The sequence below is a fragment of the Hyperolius riggenbachi genome, chromosome 4, assembly GCF_040937935.1.
Source record: "Hyperolius riggenbachi isolate aHypRig1 chromosome 4, aHypRig1.pri, whole genome shotgun sequence".
NCBI lineage: Eukaryota > Metazoa > Chordata > Amphibia > Anura > Hyperoliidae > Hyperolius > Hyperolius riggenbachi.
This window is the reverse complement of record NC_090649.1, coordinates 148,939,287-148,959,975: the sequence shown is the minus strand read 5'-3', so window position 1 is coordinate 148,959,975 and position 20,689 is coordinate 148,939,287. Positions and strand designations below refer to the sequence as shown.

The window sequence follows — 20,689 nt, the reverse complement described above, 5'->3', positions numbered from 1 at the left end:
TAGTCCTCTTTTAATTTTTTAATTTCTGATGTTATGATTTTACAGTCTTATATTTTTACTGTAAATTATGTACAATCTATACATTGCCACAAAACTGCAAAAACCTATGGATGGATAGACAACAATATGGTTACTTATATCATGATGCTACAACATCAAGTGACACAGATGTGACAATTTTCCCTAGTGTTTTATATCATGCTTTTCTTAGAGGTTTTTATATATTTTTATAGTATGCATTATTAATATTCTTTGATTATCTTATTATTTTACATGTATCACATCATTTTAACCTGTCTTGCAGGTACTCATTTTATCTGTTCAGGTAATATGTAATTGTTACGCTCTACTATGCACTTTATCATACAATCTCCTATATACATATATCACAATCCACCACTAGATGGCACTGCATCACTAAAATGAACTTGCCCTTAATCTTGCCCTATTCCAAAATGGCACCAGCAACTGCTAGTTGCATCTGCACATGTGCTGAATGACTCAGCACATTTACCAAGCACTATGATTGGTCAATCAACCCCCAAACTAGTATAAATGAGCACTCCTGGAAGTGAGCCCTCACACAGGTGCCTGGCTCTTCTACTGACCACATATGGTAAGTCCCAGCTGTGTTTCCTTATGAAACCTTCATTTTTTTCCATTGCTTGTGAATTTTTGCATTGAGAATTCGGTTTTTGATTCGAGGTTTATCTTTGATTTTCACATTCTTTGCTTTTAGCTCAATATTTTTGTGAAAACATATAGAACTATATTTTAGCGCAAAGCGGCCAAAACAATTTTTATTCTAGCCCAAAAAGATTGGTGTTTTTTTCGTGGATATGTGCAATGTACGCAAAAACCGCGCAAGTTAACGGGAATTGATTTATTTATTTATGCCCCCCCCCCAAATTGTTTTTTGAATTAAACATTATTATTGCAAGATTTTATGTGAAACGAATATTAACAGTTTTGCTCATCACTGCTCACAATTACCTTTTCCACTGTTTTTATCCCAATCACCCCCACTTTTTAATATCTATTTCACCTCTGATGTTTGATATTTATTTATAATTTTTATATATATATTTTATTTTTATACAATTTAATGACTGTATGACTACACATGGGTTATGAGCCAATTATCTCTGTTTACAGCTATTGCTCCGTTGTTATTGCCTGATGAAGCGGGATCAAACCTGCGAAACGCGTTGCATATTTGGAGTTCATAAATAAAATATATTGACTGTGTTTACTACAGTCGTTGTGTGTCTACTTGGAGTAGGTAAGTCCACCACTACCTCCTCTATTTACCAAGAATTTGGTTTTTAAGCTCATTTAGCTTCCTTTTATCCTTTTGGCGCCTCTGTTCTCCTGCATAATATTGAGTCCACCCTGGGTGGAGGGTTGAACCCCCTTTTTCTCATCTACAGAGAGCGACTTCTTATTCCTGAGTGGGGTCAGGAAAATCTCCCCACCTGCCTTTACAGTGGTTGCCTAATGGTAACCCTGGTTTGTGAGTATTAATATTTACTCTATCTAGTAACCATTTACCAGTACATATTACACTATTGGGGCTCTTGGTGCTCCTTGTTTTTATGGGCGCTGGTATATACTACTATGAACTAGCTGGTTTGCCTCCTCTTATGATTACTAAATAATACAAAACAAGAGGTAGCGCACACAGCTACCAATACGTGTATCCACCCGGGGGTGGCACAGTTCCAATGATGAAGCACAAAAAATAAAGTCTATGTTCCACTATTTTACATCAGTCTCCACCCATTCCTTATGCTGGGAATACACAATCAGCTTTTTTTGGCAGATTTACTTTCCAATCGATTTACAATTGTTTTTCTGATCGATTTCCATTCATTTCTATGGGAAAATCGATCAGAAAAACGATTGAAATCAGATTGGACCTGTCGAAAATTATCTATCGAGCCATCTCTCTGCTGAAAAAACTCATAGGCTTGATTCACAAAGCGGTGCAAACTGTTAGCACGCTTGTGAAAACCCCCTTAGCACGTCTAAACAAGCTTTTCGCGCATACAACTTTACGCGCGCAAAACTTTATACACGTAAAACTTTACGTGCGTACTGCACAGAGCGCAGGGCGCTCCGCGCGAAGTGCCCATTAAAGCCTATGGGACTTTGCACGCGCAAAGTTAGCGCGCGATCTGATTGAGAAATCCGGTGCTAACCTACTTAGCACCCTGGTTAGCGCGTCTAAAGACTTTAGACGTGCTAAGTAGGTTAGCACCGCTTTGTGAATCAAGCCCATAGTGTATTCCCAGCATTAGACTGCTCAGTGGTGAAGGCTGTTCTATCTAAGGAGTCTATGGACATATTTTATGTGCTTCAGCATTGGAACTGGGCAACCTCCTGGTGGATAAACTTATTTGTAGCTGTGTGCTCTACCTCTTATTATGTGTTGAAAAGAACCTGAAGTGAGAGGAGTAGGGAGAGGCTGTCAAGCCAGTAGAAAAAAATACTTGTTCTCCCAGAATGCTTTGTTAGCAGAATTCTGCATAGCTAAGGCCCGGTTCACATTAGCGGTCGCCGTCCGGAATCGCCGAGCCGGACCGCATACGGAACGGACGCACGGCATAGCAATGAAAGTCTATGCGTCCGTTCACATGCGTCCGTTTCGTCCGGACCGGATCCGGACTCCGGCGTAAGACCCAACATGCGATATTTTTTGGTCCGGCTCCTCCGGCAGACGTATCCGGAGCGGAGCCGGACTGCACCATCCGGCCAATACAAACCAAAGAGAACTGGAGAGCGCACAACACACTGGCTATAAAATCCAGATGTTCTACCCCACTTCCTATGCGTATTGTAGCGGCGATTTTGGATGGGGACACATGGGCAAGCATTTTGGAGTGGAGCAGCAGTGACTTTAAACGTGCTGGAGATGTTGGCAGTATGTCGGAGGTGGAGGTGAGTGCTAAACAGCGGAGGGCCTGATTCCACAGGTCCACCTTCTGCTGACCTCCCAGACCCCAACATTTTTATTTTATTTCTATTATCTTTTGCCAAACGGATCCGGATCGCATCCTGATGAACACCTGATGCAACCTGACCGGATCCAGATTGGATCCGGATCAGAACCGTACGGTTCCGATCCAGATCCGGTCCGGATCCGGTCAGGTCATCCGGTCCGTTTGGCAGAGAACCGCAAGTGTGAACGGGGCCTAAATAGCCTAGGTTGTGACATCACTTGAAGGGCACCAATATAAGTACAGCAACATATAGATATAGGAAGTGTTTTAGATGCGGGAACCAGGAAAATTTAGAAAAAGTGGATGTCCTGAATGATTTACTACATTCTACTATATGTCAGTACAGTGACTCTGTAAATTCAACAATATATGAACATTCAAAAAACTCTGCAAGAACAAAAAAGCAACGCAGGCCGCAATTGTTACAAGAGTGCAAAAAGAGATTTTTTTTTTTGTTGTGCAACCAGAACTTGGGTCTGTTGCGGCACATTGCACAATATCATTGCATGTGATGCAATGATATTCCCATGGAGCTTTTAAATCGAGTGCAGCGTGGTGGGTTCTGGTGCAGTAACAAACTCAATGCTGGGCAGCACGGTGGCGTAGTGGTTAGCACTCTTGCCTTGCATCACTGGGTTCCTGGTTCGAATCCCATCCAGGTCAACATCTACAAGGAGTTTGTATGTTCTCCCCTTGTCTGCATGGGTTTCCTCTAGGCACTCTGGTTTCCTACCACATCCCAAAAACATACAGATAAGTTAATTGGCTCCCCCTAAATTGTCCCTGGACTACAATACATACACTGCACAATACATACATAGACATATGACTATGGTAGGGACTAGATTGTGAGCTCCTCCAAGGGACAGTTAGTGACAAGACTATATATACTCTGTACAGAGCTGCAGAAGAATTGGTGCTATATAAATACTAAATAATTATAATGCTATGTGTTAACTGGGCGTGTGCGTGTTTACAGTAGAAGTGAGGCATACTTTCATGCCTCACTGCATGGTTGCACTGCAATACTGCAGCGTGGTGCAACTTTTTGGCCATGTTGCACTGCAAAACAATATATTGTAGCTGTTTTAGCCAGTTTACCCTGTCCACTTCCACTGCTGATGCCCCTTGCTCCCCACACAGGATTCCATGACCCCACTCAACAAGGATCACCGATTGGGTGTTGCGGAGCTTGTGCAATATAAGGAACACTGAGGATTTATTTTTCACCGTGAGCTCTTTTGGTAAGGATGCTCATTTTTGGGACAGCCAATGTAAAACTTGTGTTCTATACATCCATCATTTAATTAAATATGGGCACTAAATAATTAAAGGAGGAGGGGTAGCCATACTATCCCAGGAAAAAAACATATATAAGCAGATAAATACTTGTTCTACTTACATAACATATGCAATGTACTTTTCGCATGTTGATTTCAGTGAATTGTAAATAGTAAATAATGAGAAAACTGTTCCTGGCATTTTCCATTTTTATTCCCTTCGACTGAAGTTAATTCTGATGCCATTGCCTCCCTTACTCTTCTTTTTCTCCTAGAAACTGCACTGCCATATCTAGCTTGCTTTGTAAACACATGTAAGCACAGCATAGATCAGGGGTCTCAAACTCGCGGCCCGCGGGCCATTTGCGGCCCTAGATACAATATTTTGTGGCCCTCGCCGGCAAAAGCTTCCTTATAGTTCACTTCAGTGCTCCCAAGTAGTCCGCCGCATCCCCGTCCCTAAACGAGGGCTGCAGAGCCCCCAAATCGCCCGGGGGGCAATCCGCCGGCATTTCCTGGAAGGGGCAGAGCTTTCAGCTTCAGCTCTGCCCCTCCTGACGTCAATCGCCGCACGGATGGCCGCCTCTCCCCGCCCCTCTCTGTGAAGGAAGAGTGAGAGGGGCGGGCAGAGGCGGCGATGCGCCACGATTGTGAAATCCCTTATGCGGCCCAGCCTCATCCTGACTTTGCCTCCTGCGGCCCCCCAGGTAAATTGAGTTTGAGACCCCTGGCATAGATGGTATTTAAAGAGAATACCGTGACCAATAATTGAACTTCATCCCAATCAGTAGCTAATACCCCCTTTTACATGAGAAATCTATTCCTTTTCACAAACAGACCATCAGGGGGAGCTGTATGGCTGATATTGTGGTGAAACCCCTCCCACAATTAACTCTGAGGACCATGGTCCTGGCAGTTTCCTGTCTGTGAACCTTGTTACACTGTGGGAAATAGCTATTTACAGCTGTTTCCAAATGCCAAAAAAGCAAGCAGCAGCTACATCACCCACCAGCAGTAAAAATGTCACCATGTGATAAATGTCACAATGTAAATCAGGGATTTAAAAGATTTTACAATTTCCAAACACTGACTAAATCATTTATACATAATTATTGTAAAAATGAAGCACTTTTATATTACATTATTTTCACTGGAGTTCCTCTTTAAGCAGCTCACTGAACTCATCAGTGGGGAGCAAGAATGTGGGAGGGGAGAGGACAAGCTTCCTTCTCATCGGCAATGTACCAAATAGAGCCAGGCTGACTGAGATAAGATTTACTACAGCAGAAATATTTCTGATTAGATTGGAGTGCTTGCAATGCAGGGTCAGGTTGTAGACTGCATAATGATCACAGAGCAGTGGGTAAATGGAATTTGATTTTATGGATGACAATCCCACTTTAAAGGAGTTATCAGGGATTTTTATAGAAAATAAACACTACTTACCGGGGGCTTTCTCCAGCCCCAAGCTCCCAGGACCTACCTCGCCGCAGCTCTGCCTTCAGCCGTTTGCCAGGGCTCCGACCCGGTCCCCGGCGATGACGTCAGAGTGACCTCCAGGTCGCTCTGTACTGCGCCTGCGCGAGCGGCGCCGTCAATCACCGCCACGTGGGCCAGAGCGGACTGCGCAGACACAGTAGTTCTGTGCCTGCGCAGTCCGCTCCGGCCCACGTGGCGGTGATTGACAGTACAGAGCGACCTGGAGGTCACTCTGACGTCATCGCCGGGGACCGGGTCGGAGCTCCGGCAAACGGCTGCGGGCAGAGCTGCGGCGAGGGAGGTCCTGGGAGCTTGGGGCTGGAGGAAGCCCCCGGTAAGTAGTGTTTATTTTCTATAAAAATCCCTGATAACTCCTTTAAAGGATAGAAGGGTGTTACATGATACGGGAATCAACTTCACTTTGTACACTGTATGTGAATGCAGCTTGCAAGCTGGCAAAAGCTGCCGTCCCCTCATCTAATGCGTGTTGGCTGCTTAACAAGTGAACATAGGCGACATATAGAATTTAATTTGAAGATTTACACTTCCTAACGATAAAATCAATTTCCCTCAGATTGACATCCAGTAAGTGATGTGTTTGAATGACCTTGAATTGGCTGCAAAAGTAAAGCCTCCAAATTTGGATATACTGTACAGCTGCTAATTTTGTTTTATACCTCCACATCGTTTAGAAGTAAATGATATTTTGCAACTATCTTCCTGCGGCTTGCAGAGATGCTGGTGATGAATTTGTGTCATCTGCACATTCCACGGGAGGAAAAGTTCTCCTGAAATCTCTTTTCACCGACCTTGAAGAGGTTCCTCTTCCCTAATGCAGGCGAGCCCAATTTGGCTGGTCTTTGCTCTATGTAAAATCCTCCATTACCTCTATTACTTTTGCTGGCTGAACTCTTTCTAGTTGCATAATGTCTTTTTTTCATGAACGGGTGCCCAAAACTGCAATGCATATTAAAGATGATTTCCTCCTGACAATTTATCTTGCATCAGCTTCCTGCTATCTAACTTACCATCAATTCCCATTTATGGTAATTATTTTCTGTCCTTTTTATGCTAGAACTTGTGTTATATATTTTATTATGTTTTCTGATATTCTTTGTCCTATAGCACCATTATATATACATACGCACGCACACAGGGAAACACACACAAACATACACACACACAGATGCAAACATAGGGAAAAACACACACGCAAACATACACACGCACAGACTCAAACACAGGGAAACACACACACACACACGCAAACATACACACACACGCACAGACTCAAACACAGGAAAACACACACACACGCAAACATACATACACACACGCACAGACTCAAACACAGGGAAAAACACACACACGCAAACATACACACGCACAGACTCAAACACAGGGAAACACACACACACGCAAACATACACACACACACGCACAGACTCAAACACAGGGAAACACACACACACACACACACACAGGGAAACACACACACACACGCAAACATACACACACACGCACAGACTCAAACACAGGGAAACACACACAGACTCAAACACATGGAAACACACACACACGCAAACATATACACACACAGACTCAAACACATGGAAACACACACACACGCAAACATATACACACACGCACACAGGCACAGACATACCCTCTTCCCTCCCCCCCACACACACACACACACACACACACACACACACACACACACACACACACACACACACACACACACACACACACACACACACACACACACACAGGTACAAACACAGGTACAAACACATACACACGGAAACATACACACAGACACACACACACAGGCACAAACACATACACATGGAAACACACACAGACGGAAACATACACACAGACACACACACACACAGGCACTAACACATACACATGGAAACACACAAACACACACACGGAAACATACACACAGACACACACACGCACACAGGCACAAACGCAAACTCAGACACAGGGAAACACACACGCAAACATACACACGGGCACACACGTGTTCCTGCTTGCTTGTAAGGATGAGCTTTGTTTATCTAAAGATTCTGTTGATTTGGAATAAACTGCGTCCAGGCAGCCAGAGGGCTTTACACATTGGTTTTAAAAAATAATTGTTATTACACAAATGGAGAAAACGCTTATTTCTCTAGAAAGCAAGTCACATCCACCTTGGAAGACGTGTCACTTAAGGAGCGAGGTGCTATATCTGCAGAGCATATACAATGTATTGACAAAATGCAGTCCAAAGCCATGTAACACCTGATCACACCACAATGCTTCCCCACTGAGCCCCCCTTCCCCACTGTGCATTATTATAGAAAGAGCATTTCCAGGGGCGGACTGACAACTCATGGGGCCCCCGGGCAATAGGAGAATATGGGGCCCCCATACCAGTGTTTCCCACCTTTCACGTTATATTTTTACAGACTAAGATATAATCATTTATTGACAACAGTAAATATGTTATATTGTACACTGACAAAAACGCGCGGCGCGCCAAAAAATGGGTGTGGTCACGAAACAGAATGTGGGTGTGGTCATGGGTGGGGCAAAATATACATGACCTTAGCAGTGGTGTAAAAGGTCTGCCGGGGAAGTTTGAACTCTGCCATAGTGTTTCCCCCCAAAATACATGTAATCTGACAGCATTTCACCAAAAATCCATGCAATTTGGCAGAGGTTCCTCCAAAATACAGATAATATGGCAGTCGTTCCCCCAAAATAGACGTTATCTGGCAGCAGCGGTTCCCCCAAATACACATAATTTGGCAGCGGATCACCAAAAATACATGTAGCAGCAGTGGTTCCCCCAAAATACACAGAATCTGGAAGCAGCAGTTCCCCCATTATACACAATCTGGCAGCGGTTCCCCAAAAATACACATAATCTGGCAGCTGTTTCTCAAAGTACACTTAATCTGGCAGCAGCAGTTTCCCAAAAATAGTTAATATGGCAGCAGTTCCCCCAAAATAGGTGCCCCCAGTATAGGTAACCAGGTCAAAAGGTATCCCCAGTGGAAGTATCCAGGTCTATAGGTTTTCCCAGTGCAGGTATCCAGGTCTATAGGTGTCCCCAGTATAAGTAGCCTAATCTACAGGTGTCCCCAGAATAGATAACCAGGTCTATAGATGTCCCCATTTAAGATAGCCAGGTCTATAGATGTCCCCAGTTAAGATAGCCAGGTCTATAAGTTTCCCCAGTATAGGTAGCCAGGTCTACAGGTGTCTCCAGAATAGGTAGCCAGGCCTATAGGTGTCCCCAGTACAGATAGCCAGGTCTATAGGTGTCTCCTGTATAGATAGCCAGGTCTTTAGGTGTCCCCAGTATATGTAGCCAGGTGTATAGGTGTCCCCAGTATAGCCAGGTCTATAGGTGTCCCCAGTATATACAGTCAGGTCTATAGGTGCCCCCAGTATATACAGCCAGGTCTATAGGTGCCCCCAGTATATGTAGCTAGGTCTATAAGAGCCCCCAGTATATGTAGTCAGGTGTATAAGTGCCCCCAGTATATGCAGCCAAGTGTATAGGTGCCCCCAGTATATGCAGCCAGGTGTATAGGTCTCCCCAGTATATGCAGCCAGGTGTATAGGTGCCCCCAGTATATGTAGCCAGGTGTATAGGTGCCCCCAGTATATGCAGCCAGGTGTATAGGTCTCCCTAGTATATGCAGCCAGGTGTATAGGTGCCCTCAGTATATGTAGCCAGGTGTATAGGTCTCCCCAGTATATGCAGCCAGGTGTATAGGTGCCCCCAGTATATGCAGCCAGGTGTATAGGTGCCCCCAGTATATGCAGCCAGGTGTATAGGTCTCCCCAGTATATGCAACCAGGTGTATAGGTGCCCCCAGTATATGCAGCCAGGTGTATAGGTGCCCCCAGTATATGCAGCCAGGTGTATAGGTCTCCCCAGTATAGCCAGGTCTGTAAGTGCCCCCAGTATATGCAGCCAGGCTTGTAGTGTCTTCAGGAGGGGAGACAGCCAGTGAAGGAGGGAGATTTGCATAGCAGCGGAGAAGGGGGGAAGTTTCCACCCCCCCCCCTTCTCTCACCTTGGGCCCCCCCTTCCTGGCTCTCCCCTCCGTAATCTGCAAAGTGCAAACAGCTGGAAGCGGCTAACAGCGGGCGGAAACTTACCGCTGTTCAGCCACCGGAGGGAGCGCTGATCTGTGTGCCGCTAGTCTGGGCTTCTCAAGCCCAGACTAGCTGCACACAGATCAGCGATCCCTCCAATGGCTGAACAGCGGTAAATCTCCGCCCGCTGTCAGCCGCTTCCAGCTGTTTGCACTTTGCAGATTACGGAGGGGAGAGCCAGGAAGGGGGGCCCCAAGGTGAGAGAAGGGGGGGGAAACTTCCCCCCTTCTCCGCTGCTATGCCCATCGCCCTCCTTCACTGGCTGTCTCCCCTCCTGCTCAGGGTTCTCTTGCGGGTGGCGGGCCCCCCCCTGACCACGGGCCCTCGGTCCGTGCCCGAGTGCCCTAATGGTCAGTCCGCCCCTGTTTCCAGTTTATATATACAGTGGAACCTTGGTTTGCTAGCATAATTTGTTCCGGGAACTTGCTTGTAATCCAAAGCACTCTTATATCAAAGCGAATTTCCACATAAGAATGAATGGAAACCCAATTGATTCGTTCCACAATCCAAAAGACAGTTACAGTAAAGTAGTATAAAATTAAAATGTAAACAAGACTTTCACCATAACTAACAGAATCATTGCATTGGCTCCCCCCCCAACCTTTTTTTGTGTGTGGCTTTACTGTTACGGAACAAACAGGTATTGCAAGGAACGATCACAGTTTGCAGAAACACTGACACTGAAACTGGAATGGGCAACAAAGGTGTTTATTATGAAGCAACTCATGCAAATAAAATACAACCATATGCAAGCAATATATACAGTGAATCTCCCGCATACCAAACAAAACAGTGTGCACACATACAACCAAAACCCTGATTAACTATCTATCTATTTACAAATGGCGTGCAGGAGATAAAAACAAATATGTACAAGCAAATATATTTATAATACGGTATCAAAGGGAGCAGGCAAAGACAGGTCAAAACGGAATATCAGAGTCAGCAACAGGTAATCAGATACATGCGAGGTACAGAGGAATAAACAGAAGCAAAGGTTCAGTAACAGGTAATCAGATCACAGAACAAGGTAAAGGGTACAAGGAATCAGGTAACAGGTAACAGAGGTGTCCAGAGACTCAGACCTACAAAGTTCTGGCCATGACTAGGAGGAAGGGGAAGACTTATATAGGCCCTGAAGCAGGAAGCAGCTGGAGATAATTGACATAAGTCCCATTAGAGGCATCTACAGACCAGACATTGAACTGCAAGTCTTTTGCATAAGTAGCACACGGCCACCCACTGGAGGAAAGCAGAACTGCAGAGCTGCTAAATGTCCAATAATAACTGGTGGCACAGTGAAAGTTCAGGATAGACCAAGTAAACACTGCCACCAGCAGGCAGGAGAAGGAAATACATGAGTTGTAACAACAATAAATACTTGTACAACTTTTGCAAAAGTGTTTTTCTCCTTTACTACTCAAAGGCTCATATGCAATTAACTTTTTCTTCTGAGTTTTCTCCTAGCTTTTATTTTCACACTTTGCCAATATAATGACTTTAAACCAGCAGCAAGCAAGAAAATACGGTGCTCAAAATAATTATGATAATACTTTTTCACCTACTTTTTGATACATATTCAATTGCAAAGTGCTGAAAGGATATTTAAAAGAGAAGTTGAAAAAAAATGATCTGATAGGAGAAAACTTAGGCGAAAAAAGTTATGCATATGGACTGTGTGTTCATAAATGTCAGACTACAGGTGGCTTTTCAGTTTGGATTTTAATGCTTCTAGGGTTGGAGCTGTCTTGATTTGGTGTGGGGAGGAGTTCTACAGTTTAGCGACAGCATGACACAGGGCTCTGGCTCTTACCATAACATAGAATAAAAATTACATTGTTCCAATAGATTTTCATAAGCTTTGATGTTCATGTTACGACCAAAACCCGAAGACTGGCCACTTCGGGTTCTGGGCGGCCAAAATGAAAAGTGGGCGTGTTACAGCGGCTAATGTCAGAAATGAATGAATTCCAGCGGCTCTGGCTCCTCCCCCTGCCGCCCTCCTTTCACCAGTCGGCCAATAGTGAGAATTAATTAGAGTCCGGTGCACCGGCTCCTCCCTCTTCTCACCACTGGCAGCTAGCCCAGTATCCCTATCCACCCTGTATCTTCCCCCTCGCCCACTTCCCCGCTACCGTTTAACTGCAGGGAAGTACCGCAATGAGCAGGGATTCGTGCCACCACTTTTGTTCCTATACGTGGGCACTGCAGAGCAGGTGCTGGCAGAAGCAATGTCTGCTGCATTCCCACTGCCTGCTCCTCCACGGGCTTTTCTGCGGTGATGAACGAATCTGCTGTGCAAGTGGAAATAGAGGGTGGGTAGAAATACTGGACCCGCGGCTGCCAGAAGGTATAGGAGGGGCAGGGGGAGGAGCCAGTGAGCAGCTAAAATGTATTCATTTCTGACATTGGCCGCTGTAACACGGCCACTTCACATTTTGGCCAGCCGGAACCTAAAGTGGCCAGGCTTCGGATTCTGGCCAGTACATTTATATAGAATCTAATATTTAATTTGTTGAACAAATCTAACACTACATGGGTAACTTTGCACAAAACAATAGCAAAAATACAATTCAGCTTATAGACGCTGATAATGCAATAATTACACACCCAATATCATAATAGTCTCATAACCAGTTGTAAATGATCTGCTTAGTACACAGAGGGACAACTTATTAATTTTGGATTTAATATCCCAAAAGGTGGAACAGCGAATGTGGTCAAAAAATTATTACATAGAAAATGTGTGCAATTGGTTTATGAAAAAAAATAGGAATAAAAAAAAACAAGTCACTTTACTAGGGGTGGGCAGTATTGCTTCCTGTTGGTGGGGGCATATTAGAATCTCAATACTTGTCTGTTTCCGGGAACAAATCACAGATTAATACCCAGAGCCATTGCAGATCCATGCCTAGTGTTAGGCATTAGGAGGGGGTTAGTGTTAGGCAGTAGAAGGGGAGGTTAGTGTTATGCATTAAAAAGGAAGTCAAGTGTTAGGTATTAGGAGGGGAGGTTGATGTTAGGCATTAGGAGGGGAGGTTTATGTTAGGCATTGTAATGCTGGGGGAGGGGCATACTGTCTGATCACCCAGTACAATAAAGCTAAGAGCAGGATAATGGAAGAGGCTACACAGGCTGCCCAGAGCGACTGCAGCTCTGGGTTTCCGATAATACGCAATGGCAGCGCAGTGCGATGTTGCGCTGCTCCTGCAATAACAAACATAAAGACAGATACAGGACAGACTGGAGTGAGGTAGCCAATAGCAACCGCAGCAATGGCTACCTCGCAAGGACAGGACTAGGAGGGCAGAGGCTGACAGAATAAATGCTTGCTAATCTAATCACTATTTTAGTGACAGCAAGCATTCAAAAAGACAAGAGTGAGGTAACCAATAGCAACCGCAGCAATGACTACCTCGCAAGGATAGGACTAGGCTAGCTAAGCACAGGTAGTCACGCAAAGCGCAATCTACCAAAACGTGCTAAAACCTGGCTAGCTGAATACAGAATATCAACAGTTCGAGTACGTATATATCAGTGGCACTGATATATTACCGTAGCACGAATACAAGGAAAATAACAAACGCTGACTAGAATATGTATATATTGGCAAGGAACCAATATATAACATAAGCAAGGAATACTGACTAGAATCAGGAACAATACAGCGAACAAGGCTAGGTAATACAAAATCTCTATACTAGAAGGAGTATGTATATATGTCCCTGTGGGACATATATAACATAGCTCCACAGGATAACTGCACTAGAACGTAAGACAAATAATGTTTCCATGGGTACAGATTTATCAAGAGTGTCTGAGACAAAATATTAGTAGGTTTTTAGAAATCCGTGCAGACCTGTCTCAGGCATCGTAAGAAATCACTAGATAATGCAGATTCCTTCTTAAACTTTAAGGAATAGAAGGAGCTAGGAAGGTCTCTCAGGCAGTGCAGTGTGTGAGGGGAATTGCTGTTACTGAGGTAACCAACACAGCTGCTGTCAGCAAGCTCTGAGTGAAAGGGGAGGAGCCCTACACAAATCACATCTAGTCTGCACTGCCTGTAGAACTGCTAATGAGCACTTCTTATCTGCAGCAGTTAAGGAATGGATTTGCACTTTTCTTAACTGTAGTGTAGCTCTAGAAATCCTTGCTAAACTGCCGCTATTACATAGGTTTTGGGAAGTTTCTTAATATCATGCAGAACTGTTCTTCTGCTGGTTAGAACAGTTTTAGAAGAAAAAACTGTCGGTAATGCGTTGATAAATGTATCAAAAGACCCGGTCACAGCTTAGACCGAGCTAAAGCTGAAAACTATGATGGGCGGAGCACGCTTGCAGGAAGTAAACCTTTATACTGAAGTCATCCAATGAGAGCAGAGATGCAAATCTTCACACAGGTGAATGGTAATCAGTCACAAGCAGGCTGGCTTGACTACCATTCCCTAGCTGACAGACCATCACAAGCAATGCATGCAGAACTATGCTAGCATAGGCATGTAAAGGAATCAGAGCTGCTTGGCTGCAGTACCTCTGCAGCCAGCAGAACATACTGCATAAGCGATCATGGATTAGGAGGTGAAGTTAGTGTTAGAAATTAGGAGAGGAGGTTAGTGTTACCTATTAGGAGGTGATGTTAGTATTAGGTATTAGGAGGTGAGGTTAGAGTTAAGACATTAGGAGAGGAGGTTAGTGTTAGACATTAGGAGCAGAGGTTAGTGTTACCTATTAGGAACAGAGGTTAGTGTTACATATTAGGAGAGTGGTTAGTGTTAGAAATTAGGTGTTGAGATTAGTGTTAAGATATTAGGAGGGGAGTTCACTGTTAGACATTAGGAGGGGATGTTAGTGTTAGGCTTTAGGAGGGGAGGTTGATGCTAGGTATTAGGAGGGGAGGTTGATGCTAGGTATTAGGAGGGGAGGTTAGTGTCAGGCATTAGGAGGGGATGTTAGTGTTAGGCTTTAGGAGGGGAGGTTGATGTTAGGTATTAGGAGGGGAGGTTAGTGTCAGGCATTAGGAGGGGATGTTATTGCCAGGCATTAGGAGGGGAGGTTGATGTTAGGTATTAGGAGGGGAGGTTAGTGTCAGGCATTAGGAGAAGATAGTGTTAGGCAATAGGAGGGGGGGTTAGTGTTAGAAATTAGGAAGGGAGGTTCGTGTTAGATATTAGGAGATGAAGTTAGTGTTAAACATTAGTAGGGGAGGTAAGTGTTAGGCATTGGGAGGGGAGGTTAGTTTTATGCATTAGCAGGGTGGTTAGTGCTACGTATTAGGAGGGAAGGTTAGTGTTAGGCATTAGAAGGGTAGGTTAGTGTTAGGCATTATGAGGGAGGGGGGGGGGGGGGTTAGTGCTAGGCATTAGATGGGGAGGTTAGTGTTATGCATTAGCATGGTGGTTAGCATTAGGCATCAGCAGGGAGGGTTACTGTAAGAATCGGGCTCTGGGCAAATCTACAGTAAAATATCAGTAATGCTATATTATTGATATTTTCACAATCAGCACCACTTGCACCCAACTCACCAGGGGCCACATTGTGAACTCCACTTTGTAATCTACGTACATCAGCTTCCTATTTACAGCAGACCCCCCCAACAACCACCCATATACAGCCTCCTTTCACCTGCAGTCCTCGGTCCATATGCTGCAGCTGCAGTTCCACTCTTACACGTGCAGGCCTCAATGTGCAGAGCATGCCCTAGGCCAAAGCCTATGTATCATTTGCAGAAACCAAACCCTCGAGCAGACTGGAGAAGAATCCTGGTAAAATTTAAAAAAAACTGCCACCTTACCAAAATTCTGTCGTCTAACAATTATTTTAGAAAATGAACGATAACAGGAAATTACAGAGGTTCTCAACCATGAAATGTTTAAAATGAACGTATTAAAAATGTTCATTGCATATTGGATTATTTCCAGGCTACACAAGGGTGATAGTCACACTGAGCTATACATTGCCTTAAAACACACCTGCAAGAGCCTCCCTAATCTCACTAATACCAATGTTGTCAATCCTTCCTGTGTGTGAGACTCTGCTGTGCATGACAAAGAGAACAATTTCATGCTGCACAGCCCCCTCTTATACAGCACAGGCTTAGGCAATGGCCTACCTTATTACTGTCTAAATATTTCAGAATTTAATCACTCCATGACAAATCAATAAAACACTTCAGCTGCCAGCAAAACATATCCCACTCACAAACAAACTGTACAGAGACGCTGCATATGGATAAGGCTGCATCTACTGCCAGTACTTCATTGGAAATATAAACACAGCAAGAAAAACCTTATCTTGTTCTTTTTTTTTTCTGTTTATCAGCCACTGGTATATCTTCCAATGTAATATTTGTCAAAATATTTGATTACTTAATGTTTGTTGTTGTTGTAGTTATTTACCTGTAACTTCAGTTTTATAAAGCAGATCTTATCTAAGGCACTAATTGCTAAAAATGGCCAATGAAGCTTTTTCACATCTTTATATTCACCAGATCTCTGCAAGAGTATTGCTCTTTCATCTGAACCCTGTTATGGGCAAAGGCCACAATTCACAAACCTCATGCCGATATCAATTCACTTAAACAGGAACTGTAGTAAAAATGACATCATGAATACAATTGCTTACTGTTTACAATATGTATTTATAGATTATTCAGTCAGTGTTTGCCCATTGTAAAATCTTGCCTCTCCCTGATTTACATTCTGAAAGTTATCACTGGTGGTGACATAGGCCTCTATTCACTAAGATCATGCTGGAGATAATAAGGTAAGTAAGAGAGTTATCTTATCTCTTCATTCCTTACGTTACCTCTTCTGTAGTTAATTTACCTCCTCTGTAGTTAATTTACCACCTCTGTAGTTAATTTACCTCCTCTGTAGTTAACCACCCTGGCGTTCTGATAAGATCGCCAGGGAGGCTGCGGGAGGGTTTTTTTTTAATAAAAAAAAAACTATTTCATGCAGCCAACTGAAAGTTGGCTGCATGAAAGCCCACTAGAGGGCGCTCCGGAGGCGTTCTTCCGATCGCCTCCGGCGCCCAGAATAAACAAGGAAGGCCGCAATGAGCGGCCTTCCTTGTTTTGCTTAGATCGTCGCCATAGCGACGAGCGGAGTGACGTCATCGACGTCAGCCGACGTCCTGACGTCAGCCGCCTCCGATCCAGCCCTTAGCGCTGGCCGGAACTTTTTGTTCCGGCTACGCTGGGCTCAGGCGGCTGGGGGGACCCTCTTTCGCCGCTGCTCGCGGCGGATCGCCGCAGAGCGGCGGCGATCAGGCAGCACACGCGGCTGGCAAAGTGCCGGCTGCGTGTGCTGCTCTTTATTTGAAGCAAATCGGCCCAGCAGGGCCTGAGCGGCAGCCTCCGGCGGTGATGGACGAGCTGAGCTCGTCCATACCGCCAGGCTGGTTAAGTTACCTCCTCTGTAGTTATTTTCACACGCAGTTAATGAACAGCCTGTCTTTAACTCTGGAGTTATTTTAAGGATTAAAGAGTTAACTTAAAGACAGAAGAGTTAACTTTAGGTTTGCCTGAGGTAAAATGTTTCCTGAATACTACATGCCTTATCACCATGGTAACAACTCAGAAGAGTTATTAAAGACAGGAGATAAGCTTAGTGAATTGAGGCCATAGTTAGTTCTGCCAGGTGATCTGTGCGGAATGATCGTTTATTGAGAGTTCTATGTACAGAGGGAGATATTGCTTGCTTGGCAGTTGGAAAAAAAAAACACCATCATGTCCCACAATGCAACATGGTTCACAGCCAGGAACATGGTCATGACATCACACAGTGGGAGGGGTTTCACCACAATACCAGCCCTCCCTATTTGATCTATTTGGGAAAAGGTAAAGATTTCTCATGGGAAAGGGGGTATCAGCTACTGATTGGGATGACGTTCAATCCTTGGTTAATGTTCCTCTTTTAGGCCTGGTTCACATTGCACACGTTCCCGACCGGATTTCAGCAATACGTGCGGGAGTCAGACACGCACAAACATCAGAAGTGCATAGACTGCACTGTCTGATGTTCACACTGCATGCGTTCCGGACCAGTGCGGTGCGCAAAAGCATGCTGCACGCATTTTTCTCAAAACGCGTATCTTTCAGTGAATGGGATCAGCCAGGCAACTCATACAAATGCAGATGGCGTGCGATCGTATGCGTTGCAATCGCACGGCCATCTTCATGTTGTAATTTGAACGAGGCCTAGAGGAAACCTGAAGTGAGGAAACTTGCTTCAGGTTAGATACTTACTTATGTGGTGGGAAGGCTCTGGATCTCATTGAACCTCCCTGGTCCTCTCTCCGTGCCCTCATTCCACCGCTATCCCTCATTGAATTTATGCACCTTCAGGACTCCTTGGCAGATGAGTGTTTTCAAAGATTGGTGGAAGTACTTGGGGGTGTGGGTACTTCCAAAGGCTGCACAAAGAGAGACGAAGATGTATTCAAGTTATTGGTCAAATAACATTAACTCAGTCTTACACAAGGCTTGACTTTTGCATGTCATAGCCACTCCCAGCTGGAGAAGTCAGTAAAACCCAGGGACATACTTGATCCAGGGTCCTTGTTCATCATCTGTTGTCGAATTTTATCAATCAACAGTCCAGTAGGACTCGGGCTAAAATGCAAAGACTTTATCACTTACTGGACTCCAACATGGTATTTTGAACTTTCAGACATTCTGGCTTATTACTCACCCCTTACCTATTCTGAATCTATGCTAGAACTCTAGGTCCTCTAAAAAGAGACACACTACCACATTGTCTTATTTTTATAAATTGTTGATTTGGCTAGTCAGGTTGCAATTAACTGTTTTTTCTTTGAGGGAGCTAGCTCTGGGGTCTCTTTGTCTTGTTTTCAATACGGAGAGCAGAGGCAGCTTGTTACCCTTGATTTCCAATGCAAAATCGATAACTTTATTTTACCGATTGTACATACAATTGAGATTGTATCATGTATAAGCACACTAACCAATCCTCAACGTTTCCTGTGCTCACTCTGGATTCGCCTCCAGAAGTTTCTAGTGGATGATACCTGAATGGCAACTGTGGCATAATACGACGGGACTGGCGGGTGTTTGTCACAGTATGAGTTTTTTTTCTCTTGCTTCAGGTTTACTTTACAGGGAACCTTAACTGAGAGGGATGTGGATGTTTCCTTTTAAACAATACCAGTTGCTTGGCAGTCTTACTGATCTCTTTGGCTGCAGTAGTGGCTGAATCACACACCTGAAACAAGCATGCAGCTAATCCAGTCTGACTTCAGTCAGAGCACCTGATCTGCATGCTTGTTGAGGGGCTGTGGCTAAAAGCAGGGCCGGGTCGAGGCATAGGCTGGAGAGGCTCCAGCCTCAGGGCGCAGTGTAGGAGGTGGCACAGAATTCATTCAGCTGTCATTCCTAATTGTGTTTGAAGCAAAAAGAAATAAGAAAAGGGGATACATGGCAGTGACTGCAAGCCATATAACTAGATATTAAGGTGTTGGGGAGGTTGTGGGTCCTGTGGCGCCTCTTAGTCTAATAGCAATCAGTGTGTGATGGCTGGGGTGGCAGGGATGGAGGGGCGCACTTTGGTGTCTCAGCCTTGGATGCTGGAGGACCTTGTCCCGGCTCTGCCTAAAAGTACTAGAGACACATCATCAGCAGGAGAGTCAGGCAAATGGTATTTTAAGAGGAAAAAATCCATATCCTTCTCAGTTTAGGTTCACTTTAAGAATCTATTCTTATTAATGTTTTTACAGCGAAAGTGTACAGTCATCACTCTGGTCTTTAAAGAGAACCCGAGGTGTTTTTTTGGGGGGCAGATGAGACACAGGGACATGTTCTATGCCTAATGACATGCCTCTGTGTCCCCCCACTGCTGCTCTCTGCCCCCCACTACCGTGCTAAAGTCCCCTGTGATTAGCAACAATATTTGTCACTGTCTCGGAGGTAAACATGTGGGAGAGGGATTCCCTGTTCAAAACGCCCGCCGTTCCTGCAGGGTTTCCAGAGCTGCCATTGGGCGCTCTCTCTCCCTGGCCGCACCCCCTGCCGCTCTCCTTGCACGCTGTGAATGAGAGAATGAATCTCTCATTCCAGCATCGTGACCCAGAGGTCAAGAATGTGAAAGTGGGCCACTGCCACAGGAGAGGCGGGGAGCGGCAGTTTTGGAGGCTACCTGATCCGTTCAGCCCCCCGGATCAGGTAGCCTAGTTGTTTTTTCATTTCATGAGCCAACCTTGGGCTCTCTTTAAAGCAAGCCTGGACCCTCATATTAAATAAAAAATATAGTAAATTTAGTTTTGGAGAAAAAAACTTATTTGGGCACAGAGGAGAATAATTGAAGATTTAGCTGGTTGAAGGAGTTTTTGTACTTTGTGGAGGGTTAAGTTGCAGTCACCTAGTTTGACTGATCATAGCTCAAACACACAGCATCAAACTGACAGTGCTAAAAAGATCAAGGAGGAAATTGCAAAGACATTATCAGGCTTACTAAGTAACCATTTAAGATCACAATGCCATACTGTATTGCTCCATAACTTTGTGTAACGATTGTGGAATTCTCTCCGTGATCAGCGCACAAGACGTGCGCTGACACTGCGGAAATCCTCCACAAGCGTATAATTTGAGGAAACCCAGCAAAAGGTGCAATGCACCTGTAGAGGGAAATTCCTGTCGACAGGTGGAGCTGTGGAGTGCAGAGGAACAACTCCTCTGCCCTGCCACGCACGCCAGACAGGAATTGTACGAAGGGAAGAAACGCAGGGCAAGATAGCCCTGAAAGAG

General features: G+C 44.6%; 1 long non-coding RNA gene across 1 annotated transcript in view; it reads right to left on the bottom strand.

Moving 5' to 3' along the window:
* Positions 1-20,689, bottom strand: part of LOC137571530 (uncharacterized) — a 70,895-nt gene that overhangs the window by 10,935 nt on the left and 39,271 nt on the right. The window contains exon 3 of the long non-coding RNA XR_011031368.1: positions 18,176-18,342. This is a non-coding gene — a long non-coding RNA (uncharacterized lncRNA). The remainder of the gene's footprint in view (positions 1-18,175; positions 18,343-20,689) is intronic.